The sequence below is a fragment of the Dendrobates tinctorius genome, unplaced genomic scaffold (assembly GCF_039654945.1).
Source record: "Dendrobates tinctorius isolate UK_male_01 unplaced genomic scaffold, ASM3965494v1 ptg000084l, whole genome shotgun sequence".
Taxonomy (NCBI): Eukaryota; Metazoa; Chordata; class Amphibia; order Anura; family Dendrobatidae; genus Dendrobates; species Dendrobates tinctorius.
The window spans coordinates 43374819-43390641 of NW_027361752.1; the positions used below are offsets into that span (position 1 = coordinate 43374819).

The following is a 15823-nucleotide window of genomic DNA, read 5'->3' on the forward strand; positions in this document are numbered from 1 at the left end:
TGGACTGTCCGGCTTCTGTAATGTCCACTTGTGACCCTTTACAGTAAATAAATATTACGTGAGCGCCGCTTGCTAATTGTATCTGTGTATCCAGTCAAGCGTTCTCTGATGTGGTCTCCACGAGGTTAGAAATCACTTCTGCATCACTCGACCGGCCCAAGGCACGCGCTTGCCGAACCTCTCGACCGGCCCAAGGGCGCGCTTGCCGAACCTCTCGACCGGCCCAAGGGTACACGCTTGCTGATCCTCTCGACCGGCCCAAGGGTACACGCTTGCTGAACCTCTCGACCGGCCCAAGGGTACACGCTTGCTGAACCTCTCGACCGGCCCAAGGGTACACGCTTGCTGAACCTCTTGACCGGCCCAAGGGTACACGCTTGCTGAACCTCTCGACCGGCCCAAGGGTACACGCTTGCTGAACCTCTCGACCGGCCCAAGGGTACACGCTTGCTGAACCTCTCGACCGGCCCAAGGGCGCGCTTGACGAACCTCTCGACCGGCCCAAGGGCGCTCTTGACGAATCTCTCGACCGTCCCAAGGGCGCGGTTGCCGAACCTCTCGACCGGCCCAAGGGCGCGCTTGCCGAACCTCTCGACCGGCCCAAGGGCACACGCTTGCCGAACCTATTGACCAGTCCAAGGGTGAACCGATTGCCAGTGCTTGGATTGAACAGTCATTTTCTGTAGACCAGACAGACTCCCTGTAATCATCTATCCACAGACTAGGCAATAAAGGTCTAATCAATGGGACAATGACAACTAGAACCTAATTCCCGAGCCCTAGTTCTTTCTCACTGAACTAAAGCTAGAAGAAGCCTGAACGACATGGGATGAAGTATGAGAGGCGATGCCCCGTTCAACGACTATTGGGCTGCAGAGAACAGCCACCAAACCACATTGTTCCAAAACCACACTGCTTCTTTACCTATGTAGGTACATACGTGCAGGTGTTTTTTAAGTTGCATTTTTGCACAAAAATCACAGCAAAAAAAAAAATTATATATATCCGACATCTGTAAAAACATCCTAAATCTAGTATTTTTGGTGGAAACAGAGGTATCTCCAAAAGTTAAGTCTGAGAAAATGTATTTTCTGCTTATTATTTTAAGTGGTTCCTATGACGTCCTGTTCACCTTGTGTAGACGTGAAGCTGTCATCACCTGGTCAGGACGCCCTGTGTACATACCTGGGCTCCGCACGTTTGCATACATTGCAATTATCACTTGCTCAGATTATATAACAAGTCGGACATCCTGTGACTAAATAACACCTGGAAACCTGAGCTGCTCGCAGGTCCATGTAACGAGAGGTGTGAACATTCACATCCCGCTGCTGGGAATTTCCACCTCTGCTGACTTTGCAAAAGGCTACAAAAAACCTAGCAAGTCACACCAGCAGACGAAGAGAAAAATGTCATGGATCTAACATCACCCCCTATTCAAATCAACACTTGGTGAAAAAGACCCCTGCACACAACCTCAGCCCCGCGTCATCCTAGTTCAGTGCACGAGTTGGAAACAGATGCTGCACCGAAGCTAAAAACTGACATATGGATCAAAAATGGATAAAAATTGGATCCAGCATAGGAAATATTGGTTTTGTTTGTTTTTTGGCAAAATAAAAATGGATGGCTGAAACAGGCTTAAATATTAATAATACACACACGGGTCTCGTAAGGCTATGTGCACACGGTGCGGATCCTCCCGCGGATTTTTCCGCGCGGATTTTACTAAATCCGCAGGTCAAATGACCTGCATTTTTCCTGCGGATTTAGTGCATTTTTTTTTTGCAGTTTTACTGCAGTTTTTGTGCGGTTTTCCACCTGCGGATTTGTAGGATGGAGCAGGTGGAAAACTGCAGCAAAACCACACAAAAGAAGTGACATGCTGCTTTTTTTTTCCGCACAAAAACCGTGCGGAAAAATCCGCAGCATGTGCACAGCGGTTTTTTTTACATAGGCTATAATGGTACTGTACATCACCTGTAGTTCTGCTGCAGATCCGCAGTAGAAACCGCACTGTGTGCACAGACCCTAAAGGGAAACCACCAGTTTTGTCAACGTGCTAGCTTTTTATATCAGTTTCATAAGTGTCTCCCTCAACCCCGCCAGATGTCACAGCGGCCCCCTCAATCCCTCCAGGCACAGCAGACCCCTCAACCCCGCCAGAGGTCACGGCGGCCCCCTCAACCCCGCCAGAAGTCACAGCGGTCCCCTCAACCCGGCCAGATGTCACAGCTGTCCCCTCAACCCGGCCAGATGTCACAGCTGCCCCTCAACCCCGCCAGAGGTCACAGCTGCCCCTCAACCCCGCCAGAGGTCACAGCTGCTCCCTCAATCTCGCCAGAGGTCACAACAGCGGCACAAAATATACCCAGTGGTCACAGCAGCCCTTCCATGTAACATGTTTAGTTGTCACAGGTGTCTTCACATTGTCCCAGCAATTAAAGCACGACCCCAAATTCCCCTATATTCACAGCAGGGGTCTCTGCACTAGTAGTCACAGCAACCCCTTCCTCTCAGTTATGGAAGGACTATTCCCCCCCCCCGTCGTGTAATCGGGTTCTTCCTCTGGCCCTATACACACAGATAATGACGACACGCTCACGTATGTCACACTGACTCCTGCGATGTTTCGCACAATCCTGACCGAATCTTATTTTCCATTTTTATAAACAATGACTTTCCAGAAGTCAGAAAAGTGAACGTGACGGACGAGGCTCTGACTTTCTAGTGATTGTAGGGGGGTGAGGTTTATGACGTGAATTACTGATTTACAGAGACACGCATTGTACACATGTTCCTGGAAACACACGTGTGCGGGGCGAGAGAGACACGGGTATAAAAGGTGACGACACAAGAAAAAGTAAAAAGCAGACCCCAAAACTGCAGTCCAGACACTGTCAGGGGCGTGGAATCAATGTGATGATCACTGTAACTAAACTACTTTTTTTCAGAAATATCAAAGTTTATCCAGTACTGTGCAGAAGTTTTAGGCAGGTGAGGAAAAAAAAAAAACTGCACGGTAAGAAGCTATCAAAAATAAATAATGTATAGTTTACTTTTATCAATTAGCAAAATGCAAAGTAAACGAACAAAAGAGAAACCCCAAGACAAATCAATATTTGGTGACAGCTCGTCCCCTTCAAAACAGAATCATCAATTCTTCCAGGTACACGTGCACATGGTCAGAGATAGGATTCTAGTCAGGTGTAGGAGTAACTAATTATACCAAACAGGAGATAATGAGCCTCATACACAAACCATAAGTGAAACAGCTGTGTAGGAGGCTTAACACTGGGTGAGGAACAACCAAGCTCCGGTACATGAGGTGAGGTTGTGGAAGACAGTTTTATGTCACAGGTCAAACACCATGGCAAGACACAAAGTAGTTGTAATGCATCAGCAAGGTCTGCACCAGAAAAAAAGTGTCAAAGCTGATGAAGGTGTCAAGATGTGATGGTCAAGCTCTTTTGAAGAAGCACCAAGAAATGGGCAACTTTAAGGACCATAGATGAAGTGGTCAGCCAAGGAAATGTAGCAGCAGGTGAAAGACACATTGTGTTACTACCCTTTAAAATGAGAAGATGCCCAGCAGAGGCATCAGCTCAGAGCTGGTAGCAACCAGTGGGACGCAGCTACACCAATCTACTGTCTAGGTAAGTTTGGCCAGATGTGATCTTCATGGAAACATTGTGGTCAAAAAGCCAGACCTTCTACTTGGAAACTCGTGCTGCTGGGACTTAAAGGGAGATATGCCATCGCTTAAAAGGGGTGGATCCATTTCAAAGATTATTCCCAGGAGTACTCAGGAATAGTGATGAGCAAACATTCTGGGATAAGGTGTCATCTGAGCATGCTCAAGTGCAGACCAAGTGTCTTCGGCACGCTCAAATAGTATGTTCAAGTACCCGCGGTTTTTCTCCCCCTCCCGGGGTCTAGAGCTGCCTCTTGCTGCGGTTCTGGTCTTTATTGATCAGCTGCAGTGGTGATGACACGTCAGCAGCACTGCAGTCAATTACGGCCCTACTTATGACGGCCAAAGCTGCTGAGGTCAGTGACTGGCTGCAGTGCTGTCAACATGAAGTCACTGCTGTAGCTGATGAGAGGCAGCACCAACCTCGGGGACAGTAAGAACCCAATTCTTTGGTGGTTTCTTTTGCATACCCTGAGCCAATGGCGGTATAATCTTTAAAAAGAGAAACTGATGGCTGGGAACCGATCTCTGAACCCTCACATCAATCCCAAGACAGAAGTAGCTGTAGTGCTGCTGCCCGCCCTGCAGATGCTGCTCTGTACAAGGAGGGAGCTCCCGCTTACTCTGCTGGAGTGCGGCTCCATTAAAGTGAAGGGGCCGGACTCAGATCCCTGCACCGTTTGGTGCCCGAGAGCGCTGCTGTGCAATGAAAAAACTGTGCTGCAATCGCTTCATTCTCATGTACAGTAGCGCCCCCAGTGGTGATACCCCCAGCTGTCAATAAAGCCAGATATAAGCCTTTAAAGGGGCACATACGTCTGATAGAGGTCTTCTATAGAAGCCACATAAAGAGTCAGCTACAAGCAGCAGCTCCCCCTCTGGCTGACTAGTGAATTGCACTATATACAGCTCTGGCAAAAATTAAGATACCACTGCACAGTTTTATAAACATCAGCTTCTCTCCATGTCTGACCGCCATTTCATTCCAGTGTCAGTTGAATTCCAACCAGAGTACACCTCATTCTACTTACTGTGCTTCTGATTAGGTGATCACCTGAACCAAATCTTATTTAACGAAGGAAAGTATAAAAAAAAAACCCTGCTGTGGTGTTCACAATCCTCTTGCAATAGGACAAGCTGGATGGCAAAACAAGTGCTAGTAATAGCCCAAAAATGATAGGAATGAAAAAAATAACATTTGACCATGCCAAAGGAGTTGAAAAGTCTTGAGTGAGGAAAAGAAGGGCTCAATTCTGGCTTTACTAGCAGAGGGATACAGTGAGCATCATGTTACCTCTATCCTTAAAATTTCTAAAGATGGCAGTCCATTACAACAAGGTCAAGCAGCAGACATTGGGGACAACAAAGCTACAGACCGTCAGCGGGTGAAAATGACTCTCCACTGACTGGGATGACCGTCATCTTATTCCAATGTCACTCAGCAACTGCAGGATGACATCAAGTGACCTACAAAAGGAATGGCAAATGGCAGCTGGGGTGAAGTGCACGGCAAGAACAGTTTGTAACAGGCTCCTAGAGGCAGGGCTAAAGACATGTGAGCGTAGAAAAAAAGCCTTTCATAAAGGAGAGCCAGGCTGAAGTTTGCCAAAGACCATAAGGATTGGGCCATAGCGGACTGGAGTAAGGTAATCTTCTCTGATGAGTCTAATTTTCAGCTTTGCCCAACACCTGGTCGTCTAATGGTTAGACGGAGACCTGGAGAGGCGTACAAGCCACAGTGTCTTGCACCCTCTGTGAAATTTGGTGGAGGATCGGTGATGATCTGGGGATGCTTCAGCAAGGCTGGAATTGAACAGGTTGATCTTTGTGAAGGATGTATGAATCAAGCCGCATACAAGGTTATCCTGGAAAAACAGCTGATTCCTTCTGCTCAGGCAATGTTCCCCAACTCTGAGGACTGTTTTTTCCAGCAGGACAATGTGTGATGCCACACAGCTAGGTCAGTCAATGTGTGGATGAAGGACCACCACATCAAATCCCTGTCATGGGCAGCCCAATCTCCAGACCTGAACCCCATTGAAAACCTCTGGAATGTAATCAAGAGGAAGATGGATAGTCACAAGCCATCACACAAAGAAGAGCTGCTTACATTATTGCGCCAGAAGAAGTGTGAGAGACTGGTGGAAAGCAGCCAAGACGCAGGAAAGCTGGGATTAACAATCATGGTTATTCCACAAAATAATGATTTCTGAACTCTTCCTGAGTTAAAATATTAGTATTGTTGCTTCTAAATGAGTATGAACTTGTTTTCTTAGCATTATTTGAGGTCTGCGAGCTCTGCATTTTTTGTTATTTTGACCATTTCTCATTTTCTGAAAATAAATACAAAATTTAATTCTTGGAAATTCGGAGACATGTCGTCAGTAGTTTATAGAATAAAAGAGCAATTCACATTTTACTCAAAAATATAAAGAGAAAAATCAGACAAACGGAACATTTTGCAGTGGTCTCTCTATTTTTGCCAGAGCTGTATATATTTTATTATTCACCACTCTTTATACCATTTATGCAGTTTTCACCCATTTTAGTCACCTGGTAAATGCAAGATTACCTATTATTGCCCTCGTGTTTTCCATGAACCCTTCCTATGAAACTTCACATGAATTGCAGTTTGTGTAAATTTTCCTTCAGACACAAAAATCTGAAAACTTTGAAAAATACAAAATGCAATTCTCCCCCCCCCATCACCCTAGAAACAGCGCCTCTCTTGCCCATAGGCTGTAAATGGTTTTGCATCTCCACCACATGTACATGGATCCAAAACGTCTCCACACTAGATCTTATGACGTCACAGCTGAGTTTTTTTATATATATACACATACACACACTGTGTGTGATGCAATGTGCCATACTGCCAAGCCACTGACATACACACAACAGACCTCACACTGACCACAGAGGACGCGTCTCCTTTAAGAGGTCATGTCGGCGCCCCCCGATATGGCAGCCCTCTCCTCCCCGCAGTCCCGGGCGGCCCCTCTCCCCTCACTCACCGCAGCTGGAGACATGGACTCCTCTCGCTGCTCTTCCTTATTCTCTGGCAGCTTCCTGGGCAGCCTGGGTCTCCTGCAGTGACGTAACTGTGTGACGTCACCGGCTACAGAGGCTGAGGAGGGTCAAATTCGGACAGTATGCAAAGTCTGTCAGGCTGACAGGAATGTGTGCTGTGACTAATACATACCGTACAGCCTCAGGGTGTAATAGCTGAAGAAAATGTACAAACAGTTTAATACAGAGGCGTCACTCACATATAGGTGCAGGGCCCCAGCACACTATGAGGGACTCACAGTGGTTAGAGTATGATGCCCCCACAGTACCGCCCACACAGTATGATGCCTCCGCATGTATGATGCCCCCATAGTACTCACCACACAGTATGATGCCTCCGCATTACTTAACACAATGATGCCCCCATAGTACTCACCACACAGTATGATGCCTCCGCATTACTTAACACAATGATGCCCCCATAGTACTCACCACACAGTATGATGCCTCCGCATGTATGATGCCCCCACAGGACCTGCTACACAGTATGATGCCCCCACAGTATGACCCACACAATATGATGCCCCCACAGTACCGCCCACACAGTATGATGCCCCCACAGTATGACCCACACAATATGATGCCCCCACAGTACCACCCACACAGTATGATGCCCCCACAGGACCTGCTACACAGTATGATGCCCCCACAGTATGACCCACACAATATGATGCCCCCACAGTACCGCCCACACAGTATGATGCCCCCACAAGACCTGCTACACAGTATGATGCCCCCACAGTACCACCCACACAATATGATGCCCCCACAGTACCGCCCACACAGTATGATGCCCCCACAGTACCGCCCACACAGTATGATGTCCCCACAGGACCTGCTACACAGTATGATGCCCGCACAGTACCGCCCACACAGTATGATGCCCCCACAGGACCTGCTACACAGTATGATGCCCCCACAGTATGACCCACACAATATGATGCCCCCACAGTACCGCCCACACAGTATGATGCCCCCACAGGACCTGCTACACAGTATGATGCCCCCACAGTATGACCCACACAATATGATGCCCCCACAGTACCGCCCACACATTATGATGCCCCCACAGTACCGCCCACACAGTATGATGCCCCCACAAGACCTGCTACACAGTATGATGCCCCCACAGTACCACCCACACAATATGATGCCCCCACAGTACCGCCCACACAGTATGATGCCCCCACAGTACCGCCCACACAGTATGATGTCCCCACAGGACCTGCTACACAGTATGATGCCCCCACAGTACCGCCCACACAGTATGATGCCCCCACAGGACCTGCTACACAGTATGATGCCCCCACAGTATGACCCACACAATATGATGCCCCCACAGTACCGCCCACACAGTATGATGCCCCCACAGTACCGCCCACACAGTATGATGCCCCCACAGGACCTGCTACACAGTATGATGCCCCCACAGTACCGCCCACACAGTATGATGCCCCCACAGTACCGCCCACACAGTATGATGCCCCCACAGTACCGCCCACACAGTATGATGCCCCCATAGTACTCACCACACAGTATGATGCCCCCACAGGACCTGCTGCACAGTATGATGCCCCCACAGTACTCACCACACAGTATGATGCCCCCACAGGACCTTCTACACAGTATGATGCCCCCACAGTACTCACCACACAGTATGATGCCCCCACAGTACCGCCCACAATATGATGCCCCCACAGGACCTGCTACAAAGCATGATGCCCCCACAGTACCACCCACACGGTATGATGCCCCCACAGTACCACCAACATAGTATGATGCCCCCACAGGACCTGCTACAAAGTATGATGCCCCCACAGTACCACCCACACAGTATGATGCCCCCACAGTACCGCCCACAATATGATGCCCCCACAGGACCTGCTGCACAGTATGATGCCCCCACAGTACTCCCCACACAGTATGATGCCTCGGCACAGTACTCCCCACACAGTATGATGCCTCGGCACAGTACTCCCCACAAACTATAATGCCCATGTGCAAAATTTGATGCCCCCATAGTACTCACCACACACCATGTGATGCCCTCATGGTACCTCTCACACAGTATGATGCCTCCATGCACAATATGACGCCCCCACAGTACTCCCCACACAGTATGATGCCACCGCAAAACATATGATGCCCCCATAGTACTCCCTATACAGTATGATGACAAAGTATGAAGCCCCCACAGCACTCCACACACTGTATGATGCCCCCACAAAACCAAATACAGTATGATGCACACACAGTATGATTTCCCCATAGCCCCCATACAATATTATGGTCCCACCGTCCTTCCTCCATAGTACGATGTCTTCACTGCTCCCCTATATACAGTATGATGTCCATCACAGCCTCCTTTATACAATATGATGACCCCACACACTGTGATGTTCCCCCAGCCTCCTATACAGTATGATGTCGCCACAGCCCCCCACACACACAGTTTGATGGACCCCAGAGTACCCTACATATTATAATTTATACCTGGATAACCCCTTTAAAAGGAACATTAAAGACACCCCAGAATGTCGAACAACGTGCAGAAATTCCCTGCATTTGTACAAACCTTGCCTCGTTTCGGACTGAGACGTGCCAAGATTGGGGGGGATTGTTCTCAATAGTTCCTGATAATTCGGCACTTTTGGGAACTATGCATAATGATGTGTTCCCCTACCAGGAGCATGGGGGTCCTGTGACCCCTGTTGCTGACAGTGTTCCCCATGTAGAGGAGGCCATATCTGCACTTGGTGCTGCATTCTTCATTACATGTATGATAATTATGGGAGTTGCCGAGCCTGCAGTCAGTTTATTATGGTTGACCCATGGCTGCCATTTTTAGGGGTCGTTAGCCACCACTATTGTACTGACTGGCTGGGGATACTGACAAGACACTGTGCATTTCTGCAGCAGAAATTAAAGACTTGCTGATTGGGCAGCAGACACCCCCCTCCCCTTCCCCATTGTCATTTAAAAGGTTTATTCCCAAACTAGTGCATGATCCCCAATACATAGGATAGGAGATTCCTAACAGATCAATGGGGGTCCTACCGCTCGGCCCACCAAATCCTCAAGACTTTTGCTCTGGATCCTGGCATCTGAGCTGTGCGAAACCCGTGTTAAATGGAGCAAAAAATACAATGCCCCATTCATTGTCTATGGGACTGTGGAAGAAAGCTGTATGCAGCACTCAGCAATTTGTATCAGTCCCGTAGACAATGAATGGCGCGGAGGTCACGCTTGCTCAATCCATTCAATTCAAGACCGGTCTCTGCTTCCTTCTTGGGATCTGGAGCTTCTTCCTCAGGTTCGGTGGGGGTCCCAGCAGTTGGATCACCAGCGATTAGAAAGAAACCCCCCTATACTATGGATTGGGAATAACATCTTAGGGTTAGAGAATAACCCTGCAATTTTTATTTGTTTCAGTGAGGTTCCTGGAGCAAACATTGTGAGAAGTAGGAGCATGTAAAATAATGGTGCGTTCTAACCCTATAACTGTCTGTCCTCTCCACATTGTCGGCCCTGAGGGTCAGATTGCATCGCATTAACCTCAGTGCGGGTTGCCTGGGATGTGGCGGGATTCCCAGTTGACACCAGTTTGCACACTGGTTGAGTTCTCGGGCTGCTGACTCACTGTGGCGTGCTGACAGGGGATGAATCAGCGTTTCCTCGCTCCATGACTGAAGCTGTTGTGTAACTGAATATTTCATCACAGCACAACAATTACCAGAAAAGCCACCGAAACGAGCGATTCTGCGGAACCTCACCGGATCCAATGTTCTGTTTTATTCCCTAGGAACCATGTGCTTCCATATTCAGATGGCCGCTCATATTATCAGGCCACATTCCAGTACACAGCAGTGTAAATCCTAGTGAGTGACACGGTATAAGGGTGTGCGCAGACGATCCGGAGCTGGCAGCGTTTTGGATGCGGCTCATGTCTGCTGCCGTCTATTGAACCCAGCTGATTCCGCATGTGATCACAGAACCGTGTGGATTCACCGCGTCCAATACATTCTATGGGTCAAATTATTCTTGCAGAGACTCGTGATCCGCAAGAGATATTGACATGCTGCCAGTCTGGAGAGACACACCACATGTCCGTCTCCACAGGAGATCCGAGGGTGTCAGTGGGCATCAGATTTCTTAAAATCCCATCCACTATGCTGTAACATCTGGACGCTGCACAAGTACACAGCGTCTAACCCGCAGCATCTGCACCTACCCTAACAGCAAACTAAGCTTGATCTTAGCTGCAAAGTACAATTCTGCTCAAATATTGTCATACAGTCCTTAAATAATACCGCAGTACCATCATACAGTGCTATAATACCACCATACCACTATACAGTGTTACAATGCCGCCATACCATTATACAGTGCTATAATACTACAATACAATCATACAGTGCTATAGTACTGCCATACCACCATACAGAGTTATAATACTGCCATACCACCATACAGTGCTATAATACTGACATACCACCATACAGAGTTATAATACTGCCATACTATCATACAGTGCTAATACTACGATACCATCATACAGTGCCATAATACTGCCTTACCACCATACAGAGTTATAATACTGCCATACCATCATACAGTGCTATAATACTACAATACAATCACACAGTGCTATAATACTGCCATGCCACCATACAGTGCTATAATACTACAATACAATCACACAGTGCTATAATACTACAATACAATCACACAGTGCTATAATACTAGAATACTATCATACAATGCTATAATACAGCCATGCCACCATACAGTGCTATAATACTGACATACTATCATACAATGCTATAATACTACAATACAATCACACAGTGCTATAATACTGCCATGCCACCATACAGTGCTATAATACTGACATACCACCATACAGAGTTATAATACTGCCATACTATCATACAGTGCTATAATACTGCCATACTATCATACAGTGCTATAATACTGCCATGCTATCATACAGTGCTATAATACTACAATACAATCACACAATGCTATAATACTAGAATACTATCATACAATGCTATAATACTACGATACCATCATACAGTTCTATGATACCATCATACAGTGCTATAATACAACAGTGCTATAATACTTCTATACCATCATACAGTGCTATAATACTCCCATACCATCATACAGTGCTATAATACTACGATACCATCATACAGTGCTATTGCTGTGCTTTGGTGAATGCCAGAAGAACGTTACCTGACTGCGTTGTACAGGGGGTACTGTTTGGCACCTCAGACCCTTTGTTCCAGTTACAGAAAATGAATGATTAATGCTTCCCCGCCAGACATCTAGGACCATTTCAGATTCCAACTTTATGGGAACATTTTAGGGAAGATCCTTTTCTGCTCATGACAGTGCCCAGTGTACAAGAAGGGCCTGTCTGGTCATGGGCCGCCTTGTCTGCTACTTTCTTAGCAGAATCAGTGTTCTCAAGACTCCCGTACTGTTAAGAGTTGTGACGGAGCACAAAGTCGCTGACTCCATCACTTATCCCAATAGAAATATTGGTCTTGTAGTAAATTTCGCTTTCCTCCATCCAGGGTAATATTAATAATATATTCCTTCTGCTGCTTTGGGACGGTGACAGCATGGACCCGTGTGATTTCAAACGCTAGGGCTGAATTTGAACCCCAGTCCGTACCTGGTAGAGATCCATTGTGATCTCTCCTCACAAGACACAGATGTTGGGGATATATCAGCTCCTTCCCAGAAGAGCGGGAGCCGATATATCTGCTGAGCAACCGACTCCATATTAATGTCTATGGATTTACAAATGGAGGTCATGAAAGCTCCCGAAGGTGATGTGGAGGTTTCCCATATTGTGTATTTTCTATCTTGGCAAATCAGTAGGAAAAATGTACGGTAAGTGCTGCATATTCCTCACTAGCTGTAGTAAGATAGGGATGTTTGCAGCATTCTCAGCTCCTCCTGATCCATTGGCTCCTCAATCATTTTACTACCCAATGTCAATATAAAGAAGTGATATGTCACGGACAAATATTAGAAGTGAAGACCATGGAGTCCCGGCACTGAAAGCCCCCACTGACCACTAGGATAAAGAGGCTGTGGTGCTCTGCTGAGATCTATGCACATCTGCCTCCCAGCGACTCTTTTAATGCCATGTACAGTATATGGCCCATAACCAGCAAATATAGAAGAAGAGCCAAGAAAAGCCAACTGGAGACCAGACGGGTTATCAAAAATAATAAAAAGGTGCAATAGGACCTTGGGTTTGGAGACATGTAGCTGGCTACCCAACCCCGACCTTGGTTTCTCACAAAGTACAGTTCTCTACTTAGCCATGTTTTGCACATTGAAATACCTGGTGTCAACTTCTGATCCAGTGCTTGACTGAAGAGATGACTGCGGTTGATTGCAGCTTTCTCCATGGAAGTTGTGAAGAGCTGAGCTTGTGGGTTGTATTAATCATCTAGGCAGGTTAACAATGCAATTAGTTTTACACTGACAAGCAAAAGGATAACAATGTTTTGATCTTGTGACTTTCAGGCTCTATATCTCACCATCCAGTACAGCTTTCATCGTGAGACAACCATCATTTTATAGACAATCATCTCGGCTATCTCATACATAAATCTGACTTGCAACTATTTAGCATATGAATAGTTGTGCAGATTTTTGCCATGTCATTGCATTGTTGTGCTCCTAAAAATCAAAATTTAAATTTTTATTATATTATCACAGTAGGTGATAGTGAGATATGGAGCCTGAAAGTCAAAAGTTCAATACATTGTTACCTTTTGCTCGTCAGTGTATTTCTTCCATCCACAATCTTAGATCAACTTCGGGTAGAAGGCGTATGTGGCGCCCCTGAGGGTTCAGTCGCCACAGAGGTACTGCACCTCCTCCTGAGGTGTGGTACCCCACCATTCAGGTAAGGTGGAGACACCTGACCACACTCCAACACCTGCATCCCACACAACATAGTAGTGTAGCAAAGCAGGAGAACCCTTCCCAAGTTCTAAGCGCAAGGCCGGGGTCCGGTCCCCGAGGTTGTATGGATACTAATGGTCCTGCAGCAGACACTGGAGGAATAGAAGTTGTCACCACTTTATTCCCACACCAGACTTGGGGGCACAACAGCAACGATAGTGAGCCGGGACTAGGTAGTAAGGAGTCCCCGAAGCAGGCTACAGCTGTCTGCCGTACAAGTAGAGTTCATAGAAATATCTGACAGGAGGAACTCCAGTGTAACTCAGTACTGTGAGTACTTCACTAAAGGCGCTAAGAGGGAGACGTTCAGAAAAGGCACATATGTTGGCGGAGTGTTGGAAAGGAGTACTTCATCTTGCCTGGAAGTTGGCTGAGCTCCTGACACGGCACGGATGCGGGCTCTGGTGCCACAACAGACTGGGAGTAAAGCTTTGGAACTACATGCCCCGGTGTCCTCCACTTATTCCTGCGTCAACCTGCCCAGCACTGCTACACCCCCTGTGCCCGACACTACATCATCTAAGTGTCACTTCACCTACTCTGCCCTGGGACTACAGCCCTGCCTGTGGAGGGCTATAACATCATTGCTGCGCCACACCATCTGTCCCAGAGGATCTGTCTGCAGCGTTGGTTCAACATCTTCCTTGCCGAACACCACAGGTAGCGTCACGATTCATTCATTCATAAACTCTAATCATCATAAACACACTGAACATTTCCCCCTTTTACATTGGGTGCCCAGGGCCACGGGCCAGGTCCCAGCTGCCGTGACATCTCCCATTGAAGCTCATCGGGCCCGGTACCGAGTACCCCACAGCCCTGGGAGGGCGACCCACAACAATGAGATGCTCCCAGTCCACAAGATCCCCACCCGGAACTGATAGTTCCACTGTCCCCATACCAGGTGATACACATTGCCTGCCAACTTTTGGTTGGCCCACAGCTTTTGTGTCTTCAGCAGGTATAGTCTGAAGTCACAGCCTATGCTCCTCCAGACAATGGATGCCACGACCGTAGCACGTGTATCCAGCTCCAGTTGGTAACAACCCCCAAACCCCTCATCAGTGTCCTAAATACCTCGAGACCCCCCCTTCCCCCCAAGCTAACTGTGCATTTGTGGAGGTACTTTCCGGAGGCCGAGCCTATCACCTGGGACTGCATGTGAGACCCCCTGACAGCTTCACTGAGTCTACTATCCTCATCCAAATAATGAGACTAGTGACTAGAAGAATGGCGTGAGGCTGCTGAGACACTAATGACTGCATGTAAAAAATGGATCCCATATGTATCATTGGTATTGCATCCATTTTTTACAGATACAACAAAGGAAACTGTGTTAAGTCTTGTCATCCTTTTTCAGTGTTAATGCATTAAAACGGATCTTTACATATGGATGTAAGAAAAAAACAGACAGATGGATGAGCTATGGATGATAATATGCAGGAAAATCATCCTGTTTTTCTGTATCAAAATTGGATGATTTTTCACAAGCTCAGTCTTAGTTCTTTGAGCTGCATCCACAGACGAACCAATGAAAAACGTTTTATTTTTTTATTTATAAAATGAATTAGATGAGTGTGGGAAGGGGGAATCAAATAACCATGAACTGAAACTGGAGGGTGCAATACAGTTAATGATGATGAATTGAAACTGGGGTCTGGGGACAACAAATAATGATTAATGGAAACCGAGGGAGGGGTGGGAGCAGCAAATAATGATTGAGACTGGAGGATGGGGTAAAGCAAATGGTGATGAACTGAGACTGGGGGTGGGGACAGGAAATAATGATTAATTGAGACTTGGGGGGGACAGGAAATGGTGTTGAATTGAGACAGGGGGACAGGAAATAATGATTAATTGAGACTTGGTGGTGGAGACGGCAAATGGTGATGAATTTGACCTGGGGATGGGGTACAGCAAATGGTGATGACTTGAGGGTGAGGGAGAGCTAAGAATGATGAATCGAGGGAGGTCCTGTTACTGTGCAGGGCGGCACTATTTTGCTTTTTTCTTCATCTGACATAGTGTAGAAGTTGGGCAAAAGTGGGAAATGTGCTCTGG

At 47.1% G+C, this 15823-nt stretch overlaps 1 protein-coding gene across 4 annotated transcripts in view; it reads right to left on the reverse strand.

The window, feature by feature from the left end:
- Positions 1-15823, reverse strand: part of BACH1 (BTB domain and CNC homolog 1) — a 55675-nt gene that overhangs the window by 18519 nt on the left and 21333 nt on the right. Inside the window, exon 1 of one of the 4 annotated variants that reach the window (XM_073584582.1) lies at positions 6709-6847. The exons of 1 other annotated variant lie outside the window; for it this stretch is intronic. The gene's annotated coding sequence lies outside the window, so the exon portion shown is untranslated. Of the gene's footprint in view, positions 1-5070; positions 5092-6608; positions 6687-6708; positions 6848-15823 lie in introns of those variants that run through there. 2 more of the 4 variants (XM_073584584.1, XM_073584585.1) reach the window with 2 other exon arrangements.